The 26289-nt window shown below is 41.6% G+C and overlaps 1 protein-coding gene across 7 annotated transcripts in view; it reads right to left on the reverse strand.

The window, feature by feature from the left end:
* LOC122078860 (probable WRKY transcription factor 57) overlaps positions 1-25422 on the reverse strand; it is a 123034-nt gene extending 97612 nt beyond the window's left edge. For 6 of the 7 annotated variants that reach the window (XR_006140208.1, XR_006140207.1, XR_006140206.1 and 3 more), the window contains exons 1-5: positions 24750-25422; positions 24409-24595; positions 21112-22698; positions 19864-19918; positions 19138-19257 (exon numbers count right to left, since the gene is read on the reverse strand). The gene's annotated coding sequence lies outside the window, so the exon portion shown is untranslated. Of the gene's footprint in view, positions 1-19137; positions 19258-19863; positions 19919-21111; positions 22699-23008; positions 23471-24408; positions 24596-24749 lie in introns of those variants that run through there. The other variant, XR_006140215.1, reaches the window with a different exon arrangement.
* Positions 25423-26289: the final 867 nt, after the last annotated feature.

The raw sequence follows: 26289 nt of genomic DNA on the forward strand, positions 1-26289 counted from the left end.
CAGTACTTTGATACCCTACTTTTTAAACCTGGTATAATTACACGGTTGACCCGGTTTAACCATGCAGGACCCGAAACAGAGGGGGTTAAGGCAGGTTCTTTATGAACCATGATGGCAAGGGTGACTTTGAACACAGGTTGGCCAGACAAGTCCGAGTTAGTGCCAGAGGAGACAGGTGTACCCAAGCCGTGCACATGCACGCATCATAAGGCCATGTACGGGTAATACTGGTATGTAGCCGTATCCTAAAGCGCATACGTACAATATACCTTGTGCCTAGAGTCGAATTCCATCAAAATCCCACTTATTGGCCAATTTTCGGCCCTCAGGTGGGTGGTCACATCCGCCCACCTGAGTGACCCACCCATGTGGTTACTAGATGTTTTAAAAAGTATAAATAGCATTTATTATGTTTTTCATTTTCTCATTATTACACTAAAGAGTTGGTGAGAAGAGTAAAGAGGAGAGAGAAAAGGAGGAAGAAAAGAAAACGAAGAAGAAGAAAGGGGAAGGAAGAGGAAGAAGAAATGGATTTAAGCGGCGCCAAGGTTTGATCTTCCCATTCCGACGCCGGAAGAGTGAGCCCCAACACGAGATCTACGATTGGAAGTGAGTAAAGGCTATGTTTCTTAAACTTTCACCAAACCCAAGTAAAACCCTTATTTTGGGTAGAGTTCCTTGAGGTCTTGTAAATCCCCCTTGAGATGATGAATGTAAGGTTTAATAGATAGTCTGTGTGTTGATTTTGAAGGATTTGAAGAAGTGTTTACAAGATTGGAGAAGCATTGGTGATTTCTTGAGCTAAGAAGTGATTTTGGGGTTTTAAAAGAGTTCTTGAGCAAAGAAGGTAAGATGGCTTTTCAATCCTTAAATCCAACTTAGATCTAGGTTAGAATCATCTTATAAGACCTTAAATGTGTGGAAAATGTGATTGGAAAAGCCCCATTTGATTCCCCAAAGGTTGGGGAAAGTTTCAAGGGAAAAGGCATTTTTCCGTCCTCTCAGGTGGGCTGGGACCGGTGGGCCGCACAGCCCGCCTGAGGGCAGCTCGCTTGAGAAGGCAGGCCCTCGGTAGGACCGACGGGCCGACCGGCGGGCCAACCTGCCCACCTGAGAAGACCGGCCCTCAGTCCCCACTGGCGGGCTAACCGGCGGGCCGACCCGCCCACCTGAGAAGACCGGTGGGCCGTGACAGGTGGGCTGTCCGACCCACCCGAGAGGCCCTCAACATGATTTTTGTGTCCGAATGGACCCAAAACGGACGTGCAACCTTCTTTTATGATTCTAAACATGATTGAACCATCAAATCTTGTTTGTTTTGACCCCAAGGTGGTGAAATGCTAACCCCCTTCACTTATGATATGTTCACTAAAATTTACGTTTCTCGTGCCGGATCTCACCCGTATCGGGCGTGAGTCTTTGTACACAACAGGTAAGTGGGGAGAGGACGTTTGATTTTATTTTAAGGCTTGTTTGACATCATTCAATTGTATCTAGACTAGCCATGTCATCATGAAAATTATATGTAGTAGCTTAGTCATCCTCATATGATTATGACATGTGTGTTGTATTTTACTTCTCAATGCTAAATGATTGATGTGCTTATGTGATGAATGATGGGATCACTGTGCATGATGCATTATTAGACTAGACGCCGTAGTCGGCTTGGAAATGAGTGCATTGGTGGCCCGTGGAATGGGACACGGTGGCACTATGTAATCGTACTATGTCATGTAAGAGCATGCGGTTTAGGATTATCATCTTACACTTGCTACGACCCTTCCCAACAGGGGTTGACGTGTTGGGTTATCACTTGGGGGGAAGCAATGGTCGCGGGTGTCGGGTCACTGTGGCGGTTAGACATACGCCCGGCTGGTCATTAGGACAGTCGACAATCTCAATGGTATATTCAAGATGGCCAATCGTACTGCTTTTAAATTACTGGAGTCAGCACCTTTACTTTCTGTCATTTACTTTTATGTTGAGAGCCGATAATCGGCATACTTTACTTTTCCGAGTACTCACGGTGGGCCTTCTCCGACAGTCCTATGAGCATATCGCGAGATGGAGTTCGCGGCTCGTACCTGGAGCATACGCGCACTATGGTTGTAGTAGCACTAAACCAAAGACTTAGTAATGTTGTTTAGGTGGATGAGATTTAAAATGAATTGCATAGCATATAGTGCATATGGATGTGATTGTTGTGTGGATTGTTGTGGTCCTTTTCACTTACTGAGCCAGTGAGCTCATCCCACGTGCGCACCTCTTTTAGATGATTTTGCAGGTCACCAGCCTGAAGATCAAGGGTCAGGCCCCATAGTTGAGTTTTCCGATGAGGATTGGTGGGTCCCCGAGGAGTATGAGCACGGTACGGAGTGCACGTGCGAGGGCTGTGCTACGGGACCGCAGTATTGACGCCGTACAGGGTTTTACTTTTTTATTCTTTTGGTGACCCCTTTTTGTGTACTTGATACGTGAATTGTTATTCTTTTTGTGTAAATATCATGCCTGCGGGCCCACATGTATTTATCTATATACTACAATTTGGGTATCAAGTATATTGGGGGTATTTACAGGTAAATTATATCTTCCGCTGAACTTTTGAACGTTTATCTTAGATGTGTGTATATTGTGGGTGGGTACTGTATCAGATGATCCTGACAGGTTTGGGTTAACCGGAGTTAACCCCATCACCAGTCCGGTTCTGTGTGAACGGGGTGTGACAAGTACTATGCGATTGTTGCCAAAGGCAGGAACCTGTCTGACGTGGCCGATGATGTACCGGTGTCGTGACTGCCAGGAGGGGGTTATCAGGGGTTTGCTGGGTGACCTATGGACGGATACGAGGACCGGCAGGCTTCTATTCATGGCTAGGGTTTGTATCCTTGCGTAGTTGATGGCGATTCCGAGACGAAGGATACAGCCTAATGCGCCGTAATAGCATTTACCAGACTTAGTTTGTATTGTTAGGTGGATAATAAATAAATGAACTGCATCACGAGCATCATAGACTATGTGTTTAATTTTTGCTATCATGCATCATGAATTATTATTACTACTGTCTTGCTTGGATGTGCTTGACCCCACCCCTCACTGAGCGAGTTGGAAAGCTCACCCCACATATATACACTTTTTAGATGATGATGCAGGTACGGTCGTGCCTATGGCTAGTCTCTTTTTCCTCTGGACCCGAGTACGAAGTGAGTGACTGGTGGATGCCAGATGCGGTGGACCATGGCCCAGACTGTGCTTATGACTTTTGTCCATACACAGCACCATGAGGTGTTCAGTGTATTTTTTATTATGTTGATACAGGTCTGTGAATATTGTGTTTTAAACTTGATATATGTAAGTCTTGAAGGATTGTAAACAGAATAACATGGTTAATGATATTATGTTATCATCAGACGTTTCCCCATTTTATTTATGATTCCGCTATTATACTCTGATTCCACTGCTTATGTTGGTTTGTGATGTGAGATTGTAAAAATGTTGAGGTACTGCTATTAGAGATCCTTGTAGATTGGTAAGACAGGTATGTGTCTTACTCACACCGCCGATGTTCCTAATAGTAAGTTGGGTCTACTAGAATTGGGGTGTGACAACTAGGGTATCAGAGCGCGAAGCTCTGCCTTAACTCACAATCTCAACCAAACCATGATTTTAGGGAAATTAGGATTAAATAAAAATCTCAAGACAACAATAATAGAAATTGCACAATTAGGAGACAAGTATAGGTGTTAAAGCCGTTTCATTATGATAGAGAACTTGAATACATAGCTTACACTTTTCATAAGAAAATAAAGTACTGAAAGCAAGAAATCCTAACTAGCCTAAGTTTAGGAAATTAAACAACTAAAGCAAATGACAGAATGAAAAAAGATTAACTAAACCTAAAACATCAAACTCAACTAAAACATAGAAAGGGAAATCCTAAAAACTACAGTGGCAAATATGCCACTACTCTTGCTGCTGTTGGTTCTGTCCTTGGCCCTGAGCTTAGTTCGGACCATGCATTCCTGGAGGAGGCACCGGAATACTAAGATGGAAGACCATCGCCAGCATCTGTGCCTCTAAGGAGGCCACTCTATTGTTCATAAGACAATAGGTCATGTTTATGTTGTTGAGACGGCCATCTATGCTCCTCATCAAAGATGTGGTGGTGTCTAGGTAGGCCATAACATCATTGAGACTGTAAGGCCTCGCACCCCTAGTGCCCCGAGAAGTAAAAGCAGCCATAGAACCCATAGTCTGGGGACCAGGTGGTGAAGCCCCACCAACCCCAGCAGTTTCTCCTCTTACACCACCAACACCTCCACCAAACATCACTGGCATCGCCGTCGACATCTCCAGCACCGCCACCCTCTACCTCCATAGGCTGCTGACCCTCTCCTGGAATAGGAGTCACCTCCCGTAGATCTATGGTCATCTTCCTCAGAGAATCTTGGTTGAAGTCTATGACCTCTTCACCCAAGTGTGCCTTTCCCTCTAAGTCCACCCCAAAGCGGCTGAAGATGTCAGTAAGTATTCTTCCATAGCACAGGCTTCCCACTCGGCGATCCACTCCTTCGGACCGAAGTACCATGGTCCACATAAGGAGGTAAGGAAGACATATCTGTGCCCCCATGTATACGTAGTAGGTCACATAGGCTTACAGTGCGGATACCTTATCATAATGTTCGCAAGTGGGGAGGATATTCAACTGAATCACATGGCATACGACCTTTGGAGTAGCAAAATAGTTGACTAAATGGTTCCATCCCTTGGCCTCCTTAGTCAGCATGTCATTTATCTCCTGAAAGGTATCGGGACTCTTGAATTCATATGTTGGAGTCTGAGGTGGGCAATACACTAGGTCATCGGCATTGCTGACCATCAGGATATTGGCCAACTACCCCATGTCAAAGGAGATCTCCACCCCCTTCACATAGGAGGTGATCTGCATCTCTTCGGTAACCCGATTCACCCATTGCAAGTTATAGTAGAACAACCTGACCAATGTGGGGTAGTAGTATTTGTTGGGTTTTAAGATACGGTATCACCCAACCTCATCAAACCTTTGATGGAGACGGAATGCACGGAAGTCATTGGTCCTCACATAGACCCCTGGGTCCACATTATAACGCTCGAAGAGTTCCCAACGGTCTCGCTCAACCACAGAGGGGAACAAGATGGGGTTGAACTGAGCGGTAGTGTCTTGCTCCTCTTTTTCAATGGTACATCGGGTATGTATACGGCATCTAGACATCGTTGCAATGTGATTCCTAAGGATTTAAGATGAAAAACCAAATTCAATGGCTGAATGTAAAGCTCACAGAGAAGAAAATCAAAAAACTAGGTTATAGAGAGGAGGAACATACCTTTGGTGCTAATGAGGCACCGATTGAAGGTGAAATAGTGAGAGGAAGGTAGGGAATGGGTTGCAAAGTCCTCCTTGGCCATTTCCACATCTTTTCCACAAGTTAAAATAGGGTTTTATATAATGAAACTCAAACCTGAGCCTATTTATAGCCATTTTGGAGCCACCGGAAACAGCCCACAGGAAACACTGGGCATGCTTCCAGTGCCTGTTTCCAGTGAAGTGAAAATTTCATATTTGCTCTCTGTTTTTCCCACCACAAATAACACTGATATTTTCGGTGGATTGAACCATATTTCCGGTAAAATGTCTCCCTGTTTTTGGTGGATTAATTTGGAAAATAAATTATTTTATTTTTAAAATCTAAATTTTATTTTGTTACTTTAATGGTGTGCCCCTTTGGGATACGTGCGTGATCGGATCCTAATAATGTGTGGACCCCACTTATGCATTCCCTAACCCTAATTTTGACTATCGAATACGTGTGGGACCCACTATACATACATGTGTTCTAGTTACATGTAACCTTGTAAATGCATGTGCACTAATCGGATTCCTCCACAAGAGTCATGTCACGTCGGAACACCCGATCCCGATCTCAATCCCAATCACGCCCATCGCTCTCACTACCCCTACTCGGAATCAGGGTAGACCCCATAATGCACCTCCGGCTCCGCCTGTACTTATAGCTCAGGATGTGGCATCTATCATGAATAACCTGATGCGGGGAGTTGAAGAAAGGCAAAACCAATTTATGGCCGGGATCGATAATAGAATCCAAGCGGTAATGAAAGGCCGTAATGCACCCCCCATACCTCCTACTCCACCGGCACCCGTTCTAATACCCGTTGGATCGGCTACCCTTCAAACATCAGGTGGGGCACAAGTGCATAGGCATGTGTAAGACTCAATATTGGATCAAGCCCAAGCCCAAGCCCATGTAAAGGGAGACTTGACGAAAATGATGAAGTTTCAACGGCTTAGGCCCCCATGCTTCTCCAAGGTGGGCCAAGACCTGTTGTATCTATCAAGATGGATTGGTGGAATGGAGAAAGTTTTTAGACTGATCGGCTGCACTGATGAGCAGAAAATTTTGTGTGCAGGCTATCAGTTATAGAATGAAGCGGCTGATTGGTGCAGTGCCACCGAGCTTATTTTGAGGGCTAGTAACCCGAACCCCACTTGGGTAGACTTCAAAGGGGCCTTCTTTAAGAACTATTTTCTATAAAGCTTCAGGGATAGGAGAGAGAGTGAGTTCTCTCAGTTGGTTCAAGGTTCCCGGTCTATGGTCGAGTATCAGCAACGCTTCGAGGAGCTATTCCATTTTGCTCCTGAGCATCTCAGAGGTGATAGAGCTAAAGCGAAGAAGTTTGAGAAAGGGTTGAGGCCAGGTATTGGGTCAACCATTGTGGGGTTAAAATTGCAAACCTATACTGAAGTGGTCCAAGTGGCCAAATCTATTGAAGATCGGCATAGAGACAACTTCATGGCCCAGCAAAGGACTGGAAAGAGGCCAATGGGATCTACTAATTCTAGGGGAGGCAGCAAACCTTTCTGAGTGCCCTATGTTAACCCAACTTTAGTGCAATTTAGGAGGCCTGATGCTAGTCAGACTTCCCAACCCTCCCGATCTAGTGTTGTATCTCAGTCTTCGGGATCAAGCCCGAGATGCTTCCATTGTGATCAGCCGAGCCACATGGCGAGGACATGCCCCCACGAAAGGCCAGGTGATGCACCTTACACTATGCCACCTAGGCCCCAGCAGACATATTCAGCCTCTAGACCAACTCAACCCCTATGGGCTAGAGACCATAGGCCAGAGTGTTAGCTATGACTATAGAAGATGTTGAGGCTGCACCCGATGTAGTGACAGGTACATTATTAATATCATTATTGCCTGCACATGTGTTATTTGACTCAGGAGCCATGCATTCATTCGTATCACCGGCATTTGCCAAGAATATTAGAATTCCACCCAAGGGACTGACTCAATGTTTAGCTGTGAGCACCCCTACAGAAAGTGTAGTGGGTTTGAACTATGTTTATGAGCCTTGTCCAGTGACCATAGGAGAATACGAGTTGAATGCTCACTTGATCGAGTTGGATATGACCGACTTCAATTTGATTTTAGGAATGGACTGGTTGTCCGCATACAGAGCCAGTGTGTTATGTGCAGTGCAGAGAAGACTATAATTTTCAGACCTCGTGATGATGATGAGTTTGTGTTCCAAGGGGATAAGCCTAAAAAACCTAAGAAAGTTATCATATCCGGTGCTCCAGATGAGGAAGCTACTGGATAAGGGATGTCAAGGCTACTTAGCACCTGTGATGGATACTGAGATAGAGATTAGGCCATTGACCAAGCTAGATGTGGTGAGGAAATTTTCCGATGTATTCCCGCATGACTTGACAGGTTTGCCGCCGGACCGAGAGATAGAGTTCGTTATAGTCTACTCTCCAGCTCGACATCAATGTCAAAGGCCCCTTACTGCATGGCCCCCACAGAGTTGAAGGAATTGCAGGTGTAACTTCAAGATTTTCTGAAGAAGGGATTCATTAAACCTAGTGTGTCTCCATGGGGAGCACCAGTATTGTTCGTCAGGAAGAAAGACGGAAGTATGAGATTGTGCATTGATTACCGAGAGCTTAATAAGCTAACCATCAAGAACCGATATCCTTTGCGAAGGATAGAGGATTTATTAGATCAGTTACAGGGTGCGAAGGTGTTCTCCAAGATCGACCACCTTAGATCAGGCTACCACCAACTCAGGATCAAGGATGATGATGTCAGTAAAATAGCCTATAGATCAAGGTATGGACATTATGAATTCTTGGTAATGTCATTTGGGTTGACCAATGCACCTGCAGCCTTTATGAATTTGATGAACCGGGTATTCCAAAATCTCCTAGATAAGTTTGTGATAGTATTCATTGATGACATTTTGGTCTACTCCAAGAGTGCAGAGGAACATGCTGTTCACCTGAGGTTAGTACTGCAACGGCTGAGGGAGAAGCAACTCTATGCCAAATTCAACAAGTGCTAGTTTTGGCTGTCACAGGTGGCATTCCTAGGCCACATTGTTTCAGACAAGGGCATAGAGGTTGACCCAGGCAAGGTGAAGGCAGTTCTAGAATGAGAGACTCCCAAGAGTGTAGCAGACATACGTAGTTTTATGGGATTGGCCGGATACTACAGGAGGTTTATCGAGAACTTCTCTAGTATTGCTACTCTAATGACCCGACTCACAGAAAAGGGTGTAAAATTTGAGTGGTCTGATGCTTGTGAGAAGAGCTTCAAGGAGCTAAGGCAAAAGTTGGTATCAGCTCCAGTTTTGACTATTCGATCGGTAAAGGTGGTATGGTTGTTTGTAGTGATGCCTCCAAGCTGGGATTGGGTTATATATTGATGTAGCAAGGAGAGGTCATTGCTTATGCATCCCATCAGTTGAAGGATTATAAGAAGAACTACCCCACCTATGATTTGGAGTTGGCAGTTGTGATTTTTGCACTGAAAATCTTGAGACACTACCTGTATGGTGAGAAGAGTGAGATCTTTAGTGACCATAAGAGCCTCCACCATCACCCAGGAAATGCCAATGTGGTAGCTGATGCACTTAGTCGAAAATCCCAGTCACTGACTCTTGCATCACTAACCACCAATGAGTATCTCCTAGAGGAGGCCAGGAAACTAGAATTGGAACTATTAGTAGTGGGTGTCACTTTGTCACTATCGGCATTGGTGGTGCAACCTAGTTTGGTGGATAGGATCACTACAGCTCAGGTTACTGATGCAGAGTTGCAGAAGCTAATAGCAAAATGCCACGAAGGAACCCAAAAGGACCTAAATTTCTCTGTAACTAAAAGCGGAATTCTCAAGTTCAAAGGGAGGTTGTGTGTGCCCAGTGATGGTGATTTGAGAGACACAGATTTGAGAGAGGCACATAGCTCTCTATACTCCATTCACCCCGGTAGCACTAAAATGTACAAAGACCTCAAAGGCTCCTACTGGTGGAAAGGAATAAAGAATGATGTGGCCACGCATGTGTCTAGATGCCTCACATGCCAACAAATCAAGGCTGAGAGATAGAGGCCCCATGGGTTATTACAGTCCCTACCTATTCCGGAGTGGAAATGGGAGAATATTACCTTGGACTTCATCACAGGCCTACCCCGTACACAGAAGGGTATGGATACCATTTGGGTAGTTGTGGACCGCTTGACCAAGGCAGCTCACTTTATCCCAATCAGGATCATATTTTCTACGGACAAGTTGGCCACGTTGTATGTCAATAACATCATCAGGTTGCATGGTGTACCAGTTAGTATCATCTCTGATCGAGATCCCAGGTTCACTTCCAAGTTCTGGACATGTGTGCAGAAGGCTATGGGCACACAGTTGACTTTCAGCATTGCCTTTCACCTTCAGACCAATGGTCAATCGGAGAGGACTATTCAGACATTGGAGGACCTACTCCGAGCATGTGCTTTGGATATGAGTTATAGTTGGGATGAGCACATTTCCCTTATCGAGTTCTCCTACAACTGTTACCAAGCCACCATCAGAATGTCCCCATTCGAGGCACAGTATGGCAGAAAGTGCCGAACTCCACTCTATTGGGATGAGGTTGGTGAATGGCATATTTTGGGTCCCAAATTGATACAGGCTACTAGTGAGAAGGTGATAGTGATTGGAGAAAGGATCAAGGCAGCTCAGTCCAGGCAGAAAAGCTACACAGATGTTAGGAGGAAACATCTAGAGTTTGGTGTTGGAGACAAGGTGTTCTTATGGATCTCCCCAGTTAAAGAGGTGATTCAGTTAGGCAAGAAGGGAAAGCTTAGTCCAAGGTTTATGGGACCGTATGATGTACTGGAGAGGATCGGACTGGCAGCTTACCGGATAGCTTTGCCGCCAAAGTTGGAAGGTACACATGATGTCTTCCATGTATCTATGTTAGGAAGTACATTCCTGACTCGACTCACGTCTTACTTATATACCTCGTGAGTTGGATGAGGATTTTGCCTACGTGGAGTATCCGGAGAAGATTGGTGATCAGAAGGACCATGTTCTTCGCAACCGCACTGTTTCCTTCGTCAAAGTGAAATAGATGAACCACCCCAAACAGGAAGCATCTTGGGAGCGAGAAGATGAAATGATGAAGCAGTATCCTGGATTATTTGATTTGCCAGGTATGTTTAATTTCGATGACGAAATTCTTGTAAGGTGGGGGGAATGTTACACCTGTGCCATAATCCGGTCTAATTTAAACTGTTGTGACAGGCCTCAAATCGGAGATCGGAAGAACGATAGGGTTTTGGCTCGCAGTTGTGCATTACCGAGGGGGTAGAGGTGACCCCACATATTCATGCATTGCATACCTATCTAACTGGAGGGGATTCATACCTTTCGATTCCATATGGTAAGTGACCCAACTCCCCACACTTGAATTCCGACACACATAAAAAATTATCGAATAGCCTTGAGCATGTCCGAGGGCAACCACCCGTGCGAGACTAGTTATGGGACAGCAAGCTGTCTTGACCACCGAAAACAAGCCACCGGAAGCAGGCTGCGCCTAGATCTGGTGCCTGTTTTAGGTGGGTTGACAGGCTGCTGTCGGGGTTTCGATGCCCGTGGTTCCCGCCACTTACATCGTAAATGGTTCTGGATGATCCCAAATCATCCTCCACACCTTCCTCATGACATAAGCACTTTACGGACCTAAATGGTTGGATCTTCGTGCTCAAAATTCATTTTATCCGATTGGTCCAAAAGGGGTCGAACCAAATAGACCCTAAGGTCCACTTAAGTTATAAGTTGGGAAATAAGGATTCATTTCCTCATTTCCCTTGTGCTCAACGTAGGAGAGGAGAGAAAGAGGAGAGGAAGGAAGAAGAAGAAGGTTAGAGGCCTCCCTTGGTGCCGGCTACCGCCTTGTTGCTGGAGGTAAGTACAACTTCCCATACCACTCTCTCTTCATTTCGACCTAGCAAAGCTAGGTATGGTTGCAATCTTAGTGTACAAACCATTTTAAGGTCTTAGAATGCATGTTCTACCCTCCTGGTGTTGTTGCCGAGCTTGAACCAAGCCCAGTGAGCTCCGGCAACATGTATTGCCAAAAAACCAACTAGGGTTTCGATCGTTTGATCGATGTATCTCCCAAATGGCTCAGTGGAATTGGGACATGGGACAACAAGCTGTCTTGACCACTGGAAATATGCCGTCAGATCCACTGGGCCAAAATCCGGTAGACTGTTTCCAGTGAACATAACAAGCTGTTGTTATGGTGTCGATGCCCGGGGGTCCCTCCACTTGCATCGTTAACAGTCTCGGATGATCCCAAATCATCCCCCACACTTTACTCATGATGTGGATGCATTTTGAACCTAAGTGGATGGGTTCTCGGGCTCCAAAAGTCATAATAACCCAATTGGTCCGAATAGGGTCCAATCAAATAGACACTAAGGTCCATTTTAACTTATATGTTAGAAATGAGGAAATGATTCATTTCCTCATTTCTATTGTGTCCAACGTAAGGAAGGAGAGAAAAAGGAGAAGGAAGAAGAAGAAGAAGAAGAGGAGGAAGGCTTACCTTGGTGCCAACTGCCGCCAAGTTACCAGAATCACTGCCGAAGGTAAGTACACTCACTTCCACCGCTCTCTTCATTTCGATATAGACAAAGCTAGGTATGGATGGAATCTTAGTGTACAAACCATGGTAAGGTCGTAGAATTCGTGTTCTACCCTCCCGGTGTTGTTGCCAAGCTCGAACCAAGCCCGGTGAGCTCCAGCAACATGTATTGCCAAAAGAGCAACTAGGGTTTTGACATTTCGATCAACGTATCTCTCAAACGGCTCGATGGAATCGGAATTTTATTGGCTTTGAATGATGCTGGGAACATCCCCTATAAACTCCACGGAACAAATCCCGGCGATCGGGCCTGAGCCGAAAAGTCCCAAAATGGGTGGACTATCCTAAACCACCACTGAAAACAGCCCACCGGATCCACTGGGTCTGCTTTTGGTGGCATATTTTCAATGGACCACTGAGCCTTAGGAGCTCTCTGTCAGTTCCACCAGAAATAGGACTGATATTTCTGGTGGAAATTCCTTGTTTCCGGTGACATTACTGTCACTGATGGATTTTGTTTGTACCCTTAGGAACTCCCGATAACTTTTTTCTATACTTAATTAGAAATTTTACTAAAATATTTCACCTAACCCCTAATAAACATTAATGCAATTGTAATTTAGCTCAGGTCAAGCAATAAAAGAAACATAGGAGAGATTGAGATGTATCTACAATAATATATTAAATGGAACTTTCTACAGTAATATATTAAATGGAACTTTCATCCTACAGGGCATGAAGTTTGTTCGTGATATATAAAACAATTATAACCAAACATCCACAATTCTCTCCACATCCATCTTCTACTGGCATATTATTTTAGCCTTCACGAAACTGCAATTAGGGGGTGCGGAGACCAGAAATAAGGACACAATGATCTGCAGAGTTAATAATATAAGCTCTCAAAGGGGATTGATAAAATATTAACTGAAACATAATTATCCAAAATAGATCAGACCAAATAGCATTGTGCCAATGAACAAAAAGGCAATCAACTATGACTTATGCATTTTATGGGGTAAAAAACTATGAATTATGCATTCACAATTCTATACATAATTAGGTTGACTGCTAGCTTCCAAAATACAGCCATTACAATAATTTTTTTCCCAATTTTTATTATTAATTGATTTATTTGATAATCCTTCAAGCAGTGGAACAGATGATTAAATATCATCCCAGAAGAAAAATGACTAAGTTTGGGACCACCATTGTGACATTTTTAGCACACATCTGATAGTTCAAAACAATAAATATGATGAGTGGACTTCAATATCTCTGCATACCAAATGCGTATTGAAAATGAGTAATAAGTAAACAGAAAAAAAAAATTGGTAATAGAATCAACATAAAGCAAAAAAAATCAACAATCTAGTATAGTCACACTAAAAAGTAAAGCTAAACAACAATGTGGAACGTCCAGTGAGCTACCAACGCCCTAACGGCAGCGTTATAAGATACATTGGAATTTGGATAACTATCTAATAATGTAAAGTTCAACGAGGGAAGGGAAAAAATGAATCGGGTTTAAGTAGTGCAATTGTTCCGTCTTGTTAAGCTCACCGGCATTCCACCCCCACCACCTTAGGGAGTGGCAGCTAGGGCAGAACCACGCCGGTTAAGTATACCTTAACCCTGACTCTCCCTTTCTTCTCTCTCCCGATCCTCGATCTCTCCTTGGACTCTCTTAATCCTCTTGCGACCCCCTCTTTCCTAATCTTCGATGTCCCTTGCCTCTCCCTCTCCTCTATCTCAGACCTTCAACCCTAAAACATAATCTACTCCTAGATTTTCTCTCCTCCCCCAACTATCCCTTTATCGTATCTCTGTACACCATCGGTTTTCTCTCTGCCAAGTTACTTACTCTACCCCTCTTTATCCCAAATCTCTCTACCCCCCATGATTCTCTCCCTACCTCAATCTCTCTTGCTGCTCGCCTCATCTATATACAGCCTAAATGCCTATAAACCTTCCAACTTTCAGCAATTTGTGTACAAGGCAATCAATATAAAAAGACCAACATGAGAAAACTAGATATTTATTTGAATCTCATATTCAGAATACATATGGAGTATATAATGAATGAGAGAATTCCATATTCATAAACTTCTACAATGACAAAAATTACAGAATTGGAATAATCAAAGTGAGAGAGAGAGTCAACAAAGTTGGAATCATGGCATTCTAAATTGACATAAGCAAGCATAACTAGATCCATTATGGCATCCCGAGTGCACATCAAAATACTAATGGTAAATTGACATAAGCAAGCATAACTAGATCCATTGAATTCTTTAAGGTATGAAGTGCTAATTAGGAAAACAGCATAGCAGTTAGGTGCCAGCAATCATGCTTGTTGAGAAATATAGATCTATATGAGGTATTGCACGAGGCTGTTACCACTATGGGATTTGAGATCATAATGTATGCAGCCTTAGGTAGCAATGGAGCAACCTTACCATTGCGCTAAGGCCCGCATAACGTTATGAGGTATTATAATATTAGTATCACTAGGAGCTTAGGTATCAAAATTTAGTTATACCAATCATGCTTGTAGAGAAATATAGATCTATCTGAGGTATTGCACGAGGCTCCCACTACTATGGTGTTGATTTAGTGCTATTCCCAAATAGGGAATAGTGCTATTTAGCGCCTACGATAGGGACCATTTGGTCCTTGTCTATTTTGTTTTGGTCATTTTGGGTGTTTCCTTATGTAAGTGGGGGGCTTTATAGTCTTTCTTCCTGACCTAATGTTATATATCCTTATGAGAACCTGAGATTACATTCACATTGAATTAATCTCAGGTTGCTCTCCATTCTTGAGACTTCCTTTGATTACTTCATGTTCTTCCTCTCTTCTTCTCTTCTCTCTCTCTTTTTCATTCTTGTTTCTAGTTTTCTGGTTTAGCTATAGCTTTTGAGATTGTAACATGGTATCAGAGCGGCTGTAGTTAAATTAATCGAGTTCCGAAGATAAGAAATCTGCTAGTTACAATCTAGAGGTTCTTCTTCTTGGTGCACAGCCACTTGTTGCTGCAACTACTATTATCTAATACCTAATGGAGTGATTTCTCCTTTGTGAAGATCTATCTTGCATTTACTGTTGGAGTAAGTGGCTGATTGCTTGATGATTTGAAGCCACCGCCTCTCCTTCATTTATTTTACCCTACCTATATGATGGCGGCCAGGTTTGAGGCTGCTGTTCTTGATTGATTGATCTAGTTTATTCTACCTGTATGAGTTGTTTGATGCATATAGTTGCTTGCTTGTTGCCGATATATTCTATTGATGCCTACATGTTCAGATCTGAATTGTAGTATGGAATGTTGGATTGATTGCTAAGTTTCAGATCTGAATTACATTACTACCTACCTTGGATATGTTCATTCTATTGCTTGCTAGTCACTCTACTTGATTGTCATGGCTGGGATTGTGCCTGCTACTACTTCTACTATTTCTTCTACTATTGCTTCTTTTGCATCGGATAATATCAATGTCCAGATCACCTCTATCAAGCTCAAAGGGAGCTCGAATTATCTTCTTTGGGCTCAGTCTGTTAAGGTGTATTTGTTAGCTAAAGGCAAACTGAGTTATACCACTTCTGAGGCTCCTTTGCCTGATGATGCTAAGTATGACAATTGGATGAAGGAGAATGCCTTAATTCTGATCTGGTTGTGGAACAGTAAGGAACCAGATGTTGCTGCCAATGTTGTGTTCCATTCTACAGCCAAGGGAGTATAGGATGATCTGAAAGAAACATACTCTCAAGAGAAGAACATGACACGAATCTATGAAATATATGAGAAGCTTTTCCAGTTTCGTCAATCTGACAAATCCCTCTCTCAGTATTATAGTGCCTTTAAGGGGATGATGGAAGAGCTTAATGTCTTTTAGCCCCTGACTAATGATATTGAGAAGTTGAAGGCTCAGCAGAATGAGTACTTTGTTTCTAAATTTTTGGTGGGACTGAATAGTGATCTAAAGGCAGTAAAGGGCCATCTACTTGCTGGAGATACGATTCCTACTTTGAATGATGCTTTTTCATGTCTAAAGCGTATCACCTCCTCATCCAAATCTGATCAACCTTCCAGAGATAATTCTGCATTCTTTGCCAACCGTGGCCGTGGGCGCGGTTGCAGAGGACATGGTCCTATGGGTCGGGGTTCGAGTGGACAGTCCTCAGATCGCACCGGTCACCAGTGTACTTATTGTGGGAAACCTAACCACACTGTAGAGAAGTGTTGGGCCAAACATGGCAAGCCAGAGTGGGCAACTTAGTTAGCCAATCATACAGAGTCTGATGATGGTGCTGATACTGTATCTCCGCCTACTACTACACCTATGCCTGCTTCAGGAGATTCTTCTACTAGTATACGCGATGACATCAACCAGTTACTCCAGCGCTTGCACTCTCTCGAGGCTTCTTCTAGTACATTCCATGGTGCCTCCACATCCGTTGCTACCCTTGCATATGTAGGTACATCAGCCCTTCTTTCCACTACATCTACCCCCTGGATCATTGATTCAGGTTCTTCTGCTCATATGATTGGTAAGTTATCACTTTTTCAGACCTTCTCATCCAGTACTAGTTCTACATCTGTCATTCTTGCTAATGGTACATCCACCCCTGTCCTTGGACATGGTACTATTTCTCCTACTACTTCATTGCACTTATCGTCTGTATTACATGTACCTTAATTTCCATTAAGTCTTCTTTCTGTGAGTCAATTGACTAGATCTCTCAATTACTCAGTAACCTTCTTTCCCTCTTATCATATTTTTCAAGATCTTCACTCGAGGAAGACGATTGGTGGAGGGTGCGAAAAGGATGGATTGTATTACCTCAACAGTGGTTGTCCTCCCACTTCTGCTGCCGCTATTGCTGTTGGGGATGTCTTTCCATTCCAATGGCACTGCCGTCTAGGACACTTGGCCTTACCTAGATTATAGCTTTTGTTTCCCAATTTTCTTCGTGTTTCTAGATTAGAGTGTGAGGCCTGTGAGTTGGGTAAACACCATCAGGTGTCTTTTCCATTTCGATCAATGTCTCGTAGTCCGTCGTTGTTTTCTTTAGTTCATTTTGATATATGGGGTCCTTGCAGAGTTAGTAATAGGTTTGGTTTTTGTTATTTTGTTACATTTGTAGATGATTATTCTCGCCACACATGGCTTTACATATTCAAGGACAGATCTGATTTTCTATCTGTGTCCAAAAAATTCTATAATGAAATAAAAACTCAGTTTTGCATCTCCATTAAGATTTTTTGTTCTGATAATGCTTTAGCATATGCTTAAAATGATATTTCTGACTTTTGTGATACCCATGGCATGGTTCATCAAACTAGTTATGCATATACCCCACAGCAAAATGGGGTTGTCAAGCACAAGAACCGGAACCTCCTAGAGGTAGCTCGGGCTATTATGATACATATGCATGTTCCTAAGCAGTTTTGGAATGATGGGGTTTTAACCGCATGTCATTTGATTAATCGCATGCCTTCTTCTGTTCTGGCGAATAGGTCTCCCTTTCTCTATCTTATACACTAATCTACCTAGTTTTCCTCTTCCTCCTCAGGTTTTTGGGTGTGTATGCTTTGTTCACAATCTTCACATGCATGTGGATAAATTATCTCCACGGACTACTAAATGTATTTTTTTTTGGGCTACTCTCGTACCCAAAAAGGATACGAGTGCTATGATCCTATTACTCACCGGAACTTTGTTAGTGCCAATGTGACTTTTTTTTAAGGTACTTCTTTTTTGTCTTTACAGGTGTCTAAGTCTACTGAGGAGTGGTCAATTACCTCTCCTCCTCCCATTCCATCCCTTATACCGCTTCCTGATACCCCTAGTACCAGTGCACCTATTCCACCTCCTCTCCAAGTTTATCGGTGCAGGGCGAGGGTTGGACAGTCTAGTGGTGAGGTTATTAATCTAACTACTACACATTCTCCATCGCTCCCTTCCTTTGGTGAAGTTCCTCCTTCTGATCCAACTAATGACTTACCAATTGCTAGCAGGAAAGGTATACGTTCTTGCACTTAGAAATCCTTGGTTGTGATTGATAAGTTTATGTTTATCCCTCACCTTCCACCCTCTGTTTATGGCCTTGCTCTATCTCTTTCTACCAATTGTGTTCCTCGTACTCATTCTGAGGCTCTCCATATCCCTGGATGGAAGGGTGCCATGGATGTAGAAATGGAAGCTCTCTTGAGTCGTGGTACCTGGAGTCTAGTAGATTTACCTCCTGGTAAGGACCTGGTGAAATGTCGCTGGATATACACTGTTAAGTATCACTCTGATGGCTGTGTTGAACGGTTGAAGGGTCGTCTGGTTGCCAAGGGTTACACTTAGACCTATGGTGTTGATTACTTTGAGACTTTCTCCCCGGTTGTTAGTCTTAATTCTGTTCGCGTTCTTATCTCTCTTGCTGTCAACTTTGGTTGGCCTTTATTTCAATTATACATCAAGAATGTCTTCTTGTATGGTGATCTACAGGAGGAAGTTTATATGGAGCAACCTCCCGGGTATGTTGCTCAAGGGGAGAATAAAGGTCGGGTATATAGCCTTAGGTCGCAATGGAGCAACCTTACCATTGCACTGAGGCCTTCCCCTCTATAAGGTTATGAGGTATTTTTCATATAGAAAATTATCAGTCACATCTAATATTAGTATCACTAGGAGCTCAGGTATCAAAATTCAGTGATAAGTCACATCTAATATTAGTATCACTAGGAGCTCAGGTATCAAAATTCAGCTAAAGGTTTAGAAGAACTATACAAAGAGGAAAACCTTGCATATGCGTGTATGATACTTGGGGACTTATATTAGAATTCACCCGCCTCACTAGCATTGTGCCCTGTCAGAATGGGAAATCTAAAAAAGGTTGATACAAGAAAGGCACTGCACTGCGGCTATAGAATTTCTTGATTGAACATTGATTTGGGCCCTCATAGATTCTCTTTTAAATGTACTCTGCTTCACTTTGTTAAAGGCATAAGAAAATTGATGCTTCAAATAAAATTGGAGTGGAAATTAGAAATAAAATTATTCCCTCCAGTGTTTATACTTCCATCTTGTTAACTCTTATTTGACAATACATGCATGCAAAAAAATGCATTTAGTAGAACTAGAGTGAGAATATTACCTAAACTCAGACCATATTTCAGCTGCACAACCTGATGGAAAGAACTTCGGGCACAATAAGTGATGGCACAGTCTCAAAATGTTGTTGGCATTCAATCCCCGCCCTTCCAGACCTGTATTCCTGTATGACATGCAAATAAAAAAAAGTTAGATATACTTGAAACAAAATTTCATGTGCAAAAGAAAAAAAAAAAAACCATAAAGGAACATGAAAGAGAAAAGATAAAGATCTCATTATGATTCTAGTGTACAACAGATCTAGGAAGCCCAATTGTAAGTGAAGCACTTTGCTGGGACAAACTCTGTCAAATAGTCAATAACTGCGAGTCTTTGAGACAAGTACACATTAACTGATATATTCAGTAAAAAACTGATACATGTCAAAGCATGTGAAGATGTCCTGCTTTAAATGCATAAATCTATACAAATATATCACAGTAAAAGAATGTAAAAATCTGATCATTCCACACAATACAGAACATCAACGCAACTTTTGTGCATGTGAATTAGGAAACCTACAATTAACTTTTTAATAATTTGAAGCAAAAGTATGGAACATTAAAAAATGACAGTCCACCATGTGAAATTTGAATAACATATTTCACCTAAACTCATAATAGAAGTTAATGCAATTGTGATTTGGCTAAAGGTCCAGCAATAAAAGAAACATAGGAGACAGATTGAGATGTATCTACAATAAAATATTAAAATGAAACTTTCATCCTACCTGGGCACAAAGGTTGTTCATGATCTATGAAAATGTCATTTTAGCCATCATGAAACTGCAATTAGGGGGTGGGGAGGTCAGAAATAAGAACACAATGATTTGCAGGGCTACCATGAATCCTACCCATTCAAAATCAACCCAGATGGTAATCTGTCAGAGGGGGAATGATAAAATGTTAACTGAAACCTAATTTTTTCAGAACAGGACTTATTCATCAGTCAAACAGAATAGCACTATACCAATGAACGAAAGGGCAATGATCTGCAGAGCTAGCATGAATCCTATCCATTCAAAATCAACCCAGATAATGGTAAGCTCTCAAACGGGGATGATAAAATGTTAACTGCAACCTAATTATCCAGAATAGGACTTATTCATCAGTAAGACAGAATAGCATTGTATCGATGAATGAGAAGGTGATAACTATGACTTACGCATCCACAAGTCCATGCATAAGCACATCATATTTTTCTTATTTATCAGAAAGAATTGACTACTATGCATCTGAAATACAGAATTACAATAATTTTTTTCTCAATTCTTTATTATTAATCGATTGCAAGCAGTGGAACAGATGATCAAATATCATCCTAGAAGCAAAATGAATAAGTTTGGGGCCACCGTTGTGACATTTTAGCGCACATCTGATAGTTCAAAACAATAAAGATGGCGAGTGATCTTCAGTATCTCTGGGTACCAGATGTGTATTGAAAATGAGTTATAAGTAAAAGAAAAATTGGTAGTAGAATTAATATTAAACAAAAAAATCAACAATCTTGTACGGTGTGTACTGAAAAGTAAAGGTAAACAACAATGTGGAATGTCCAGTTAGCTACCAACAATGTTCAATTAACTAAGGTTCGGGATATTATCAATTATCATATACTTCAGTAAGAACTAGGAAGCAATGTTTTCCAATCTTGTTAATTTAGCTCCATCTTTTAAACCCCTACACCAATAAAACAATAAAAAAAAAATAAGAGTTTCATTTATAGGTGATGATTAGATTTACACTTTGAGTTTGTTAAAGAAGGATCCAATCAAACTGAGAAAGTCTACCCAAAAAAAAAAAAGGAAAATCAATTTCAATGTCAAGGTGGACAAGTAAAAAAAGGATCACTTTCTAAATGGTCCTTTTGGATAGGCTTGCTTCTCGTTCAACACAGACAAACAACTCTCATGACAGAGTGGCGGCATCTAATCAATCTGCACAAGCATCATTGCCTAGTGCAAGTAGCAGGGTGGTACCTTTCAGCCTTGGTTCCCTTGCTGATACATCCAAATCAGTCAGCACAAGCTCTTCTTATCTTAGAGTTTCAGACGAACAGCTCCCAGCATTGGACTCTGTCCCTGTCTCTCACCCATTGGTTACATCAGATATATATCTCAGCAGGGTGCCTTTCGAAAAATGTTACATAATGTGTGGAACAATGTATAGAGTTGGCAACATCTGCATTTAATTCCTACTAAGAAATCTTTAGGTCCTTATTGTCAACTGAAAAGTGTAGCACAAGACAAACGAAAGTCTCCAAACACCTCTAGTCTTACAACTACTAATGCAAGTGTCTCCTACAACCACATGTTCACCTTGATAATACCTCATTTCACTCATAAGCTATATCAAGATATTGAGAGAACAAATAATGACCTGTACAGTAAAATCAAAATCAGACTGTTTTCATAGGGGTTGATTCCCCACAACCATAGCCGTATCCAAGCAAAAGTATCTCTCTCTCTCTCTCCAAATCTAGTAACTCTTGCAGCAATCAAGTGCCCACTAAGCTGAATATCAATGAAAGTGATCCATATCCTGCATCTAAAAGGTTACATATTGAAAACAGTAGGTGTTCTGAAAGATTAAAAAAAAATGAAACTATGATGATAGTGGAGGAGCACTGATAAAAGTTGATGCCATCTATCAAAGAATCTCAATAAGCAACAAAGTCTATCAAAATGATAAAACCTAAAAGCATTCATTTCCACTTTTTTGACGCCGTAGACAAGGTTCTGAAACCTATCTTAACCCACTAACCTACAGAACCATTGAATCCTGTTTGAAATGAGTATTCCTCCAATCCCATGATACTCCATCTATAATTCTATAAATGTCAAACACCATCAGTCCAAAGATTTTGTTAGTGCCTCAAAATGAGTTGTACGCACAAAACTAAACATCAGGTAGAACATCAGCAACCACCCAACACAAAATTTGGCACTCATTGGTTTCAATTGATTCCAAATCGACAACTGATTCAGCCAATTCTTATCCAATTTTTAAAAGAGACATTGAGTCCCTTATGCATATTATGACCTGTCTTCTTTCAGTTCTCATATTGTCTTCTTATCACCAGCTAGCCAAACACAAGAAGGGACTGCATAGAAAATAAAGAAAAGGCCGAGCATGTGCCTAATACATATTAAAATTAAACTGTATAATATGGTTTTAGTCATTTCCAGATATCTTTGGAAGTTTGCAAGTCCTATTCATGAGAATATGTTCCGTTTTGGGGCCATGAATTCATGACGTCCAAAACCCACCGACATTCTAGAGTATTTTTACATTTTAAGGTGACTAAATGTTTGATCAAGAAAGGGCTGTTTTAATTACTACGAGTATGTAAAGTCCAAAGAAAAAGAGATTGCAAAAACGCTAAGTGTTACTGTTCCATAAGCCGATCTAGAGTTGATCTTTCTTTGGCTGAGAAATATCGGGTTTCCGTTCCATATGTCTTGGCATATATTAGAACATTCATAACTGCCATCAAGTAGCTCATTCAGTGACAGCTCATCTGCATGCTTTAACATCATGAATATCTGACTTGAGACCATATATTCCTGATATACAATGTCCACAGTGCAATTATAAATTTGATATACAATGTCCACAGTGCAATTATAAATTTTATGTACGGAAAACTTCAAACAGCAGCTTAGAGAAAGGAAAACTGATAAAGGAACACCAAAAAAAGAAAATCAGTAAGCAGAATGGACTATCATATGTTTCTTCCTATTTCACTTTTCTAGTTATCAGAAAGTGCAAGGAAAATGAGAATTATCATTCAACAATTACCAAAAGATACACAAGATTTCAGATTTGTAGAACAGACAAAAAAATCACACCACTAGCAAAAGAGAATGGCTGCCAATCTGTTATAAAAATCTCTCCCAAAGGCCAAAAAATTTCTTCTTTTTAATAGAAAGATATCCATAACTAGAAAGTTACAAATATATATTTCAGCAAATGGCCAACTTACGAGAGTGGTAATTTTGATAACGATAAGAACATTTAGCAATCCTTGCCCTGAGAGTTCCATTGACCTTACTAAGTTACATCTCAAGCATGCTTCTTAAGTGTTTAAAGAAAAGCATGATGGCTGGAGGTGTCTACGCAAATGAAGCTATAGTAGTCTACAATCCAGAACCATAGAAGTCTTTCCGTGGATAATCCTAGATATTAAAATGCTGAAAAACGCTCCACAAAATATCTAGCATATAAAAAGTCATAGCATCATACACAGTAATACGTAATATCCTCATGGATAGCCTGGCTCTCTTGTGAAAGGTACTGAACAAGAACTACTCTTGCGGTTAGACAACGCCCATCAGGCTGCATCAGATAAGGCAACCAAGAAAACGATGTTGGATTCATGGATCACATACTAGGTGCTAGGAAATAAGCCCCACCAACCAAAGAAGTGAAGAACAAATAGAATTTTCTACAAAAGACGGCTAACAGGGTAATGGAGAAGGTAATAGCCAAAATAGAATTCGTTTTGGCTAGAGCACCTAGTGGTAATTTGTAAGCAAATTTACTTCGAATTTTCTGTATGAGCAGAATTTATAAACTTCTCAAGTGAACAGAAGGTATTCTCTTTATCTTTCTCCAGATAAGGAAGGAACAAAAGCTACCATTTGACCGAACTGCGGCCCAATGATCAAAAGCTTAAATTATTAGTGAAGTCAATCAACAAACTGCCGATTCACAATGCATCCCTGGGGAAAAATGGATATTAAACTGAATTATACAATCAAGATGCCAGAGAATAACAACCTTTGGATAATTGCATTCTACAGTCAACTTTTTACATGTGAAATAGCAAGTATATCAAATGTAATCCTTCTGTACATTCCTTTTCTAAATTTGGAGCTATTTAGAAGACAGGACAATTCAAACTATTAACAGACCACCAGGTGCAACAGATATGGGAACAAGATTTTATGACTCAATTCAGAATTCTAAAATTTCAGTATTCTGTTACTATTTTAAGCAATTATACTTTTGACATGTGCATCACTTCAATCATGGCAAAGACCAAAAGGATTACAAAATCCTGAGGAAATCTGGACACAATAAAATATGCAAAATAACATGTTTCTAAGGCTTAAGCACTTCTGCCAAAATCTAAATCAGTTATGTGTTTAAACCTGAGTTATGCAAATACAACTGCTTCCAACAGTTTACCATCCCGGCCATGCTTAAAATAATCCTACCTAGAATAATCAACATGACAAGCCAAGAAAAAAAATGCAAGTATGACGTCATACCTAGAATGCTTTTCCCTCTTACAGCGAATTAGAGCTCAATAGACCAATCTTTGGAAAGAAAGGATCCAATTTAACTTTTGCTTTAACATTTTTGCCTTCACGGCCATACTTCTGTTTCACATCCAAATTATTTCTTTGGCTGAGAAATCCGTGTAGCAACGAGCACTTCAAACATCGTGACGAATCACTGAGAAGATCCATAACAAATGAAGTTCTGTTGTTAAAACAGGGACAGCCATGCTCTTAAAGCAGACAAGAAGGAGAGAGCAGTATGATCGGCACGGAAAGAAAGAGGGAGAAAGTTACAGAGAAGGAAAAAAAGAAATAAGGTCTGACTTTACTCTCAGATTTCTCAGATTTCGGGGTCTTCTGACACTCCTCTTCCGATTCCCCCACCTGTTCCGGTTGTCCGGCAACATAATCTAATATCCCTTCTCCTGCTTTTCTCCCCGGAATCTTCAGGTTACATTGAAGATAACCAACCAAAGACGACATCGGCGGAGAGAAACATGGCTGTAGAGAGGAAGAGAGGCCAAAAGTAAACGATCACAGTTACGAATCTGGGCGCACGTAGGACCGGGAACAGGAACACAAGTGAAACAATGGTTTTGGCGATGAAATGGCTTGAAATTTTATAAGCTTTTCCGGATCGCCATGACCGATCGACAGAACCCCTTCTTAGTTCTAATCCCTTAAGGCTTGTTGCCTCACAGAGATGGCCAAGCAAGAGAGAAAGTTATCTACAATCGCGTCTCGCAGCATCTGAGCCCTTCAAACGTCGCCTGAGAAGATAAAAAAGCGTCCAAAACTAGATGGGAGTGACGAACCATCTCTTCAAACAACGCCTGAGACGATCAAAAAAGCATCCCAAACCACAAACCAGATGATGATTTGTTGAACCAGAGCAAGAAGTCTTAAGAGAAAGAGAAAGTTAACAATCGAAGAAAACGTTTGAGGGCGGGCTGTTTTGAATGTAACGAACCGACTCTTCACTTAGTTTTTTCGTTTTCCTTATTATGCCCTTGCTTTAGATTTGATTATTAACTAATTTGAAGGGTAAAAATGTATTTTTACTAGTAAAACCTTTAATTACCAACGGAAACACCAGGGGCGTGAACAGCGTGACGTGAGGGTAGTCTTTTTCATCCTCGCTGGGATGCCAGCAGTGATTGCGTATTAGTCGACCATGGGGATATCCGAACATAGGGGTGTCAACCGGTCGGGCCGGTTCGGTTTCGGTCGGGCTTAATCGGGCTTGAAGACTTTCAAAGGCTACACCGTGTCCGCCCATTTAACTAATCGGGCTTAGTTATTGAGGGCATGGTACACTTTATATTCGGTCGGTCGGTCTCGGGTTATAATCGGGCCACCTTAATCGGGCTTTAGTCGGGCCTTAACCGGGCTACGGACATGTTTAATGTTAAAGGGGCTTTAATCGGTTTTTAAACGGGCCCTCTTTAAAATGTGCTATTATATTCCGGCCCACTTATGCAAGCCCAAAAAAATGACAATAAATCAATAAATGATACAAAATATAACCATTATTTAAAATGTGAACATGTCTTTACTTTTTAGTTTTTATTCTTTAATTTGGGGGGTAAAATAGGTATTCTACAATCATTAAAGGATCGGGCCAAGTCGGTGCACAATAGGCCGGTCTCGGTCGGGCGTTATTCGATCGGTCTCGATCGGACGCCTGACGGTTCAAGTAGCAAAACCGAGACCGACCATTTATAAACGGGCCGGGCTCAAACCCAACACGTTTAATAAATGATCCGGGCCAGACCTGTCTATAAACGGTCGGTCTGATCGGTTTAGCCGGTTCGGGCCACAAATTGACACCCCTATCCGAACATGCGAGATTTTATTTTATTTTTCTTG

Source organism: Macadamia integrifolia, chromosome 5 (genome assembly GCF_013358625.1).
Source record: "Macadamia integrifolia cultivar HAES 741 chromosome 5, SCU_Mint_v3, whole genome shotgun sequence".
NCBI lineage: Eukaryota > Viridiplantae > Streptophyta > Magnoliopsida > Proteales > Proteaceae > Macadamia > Macadamia integrifolia.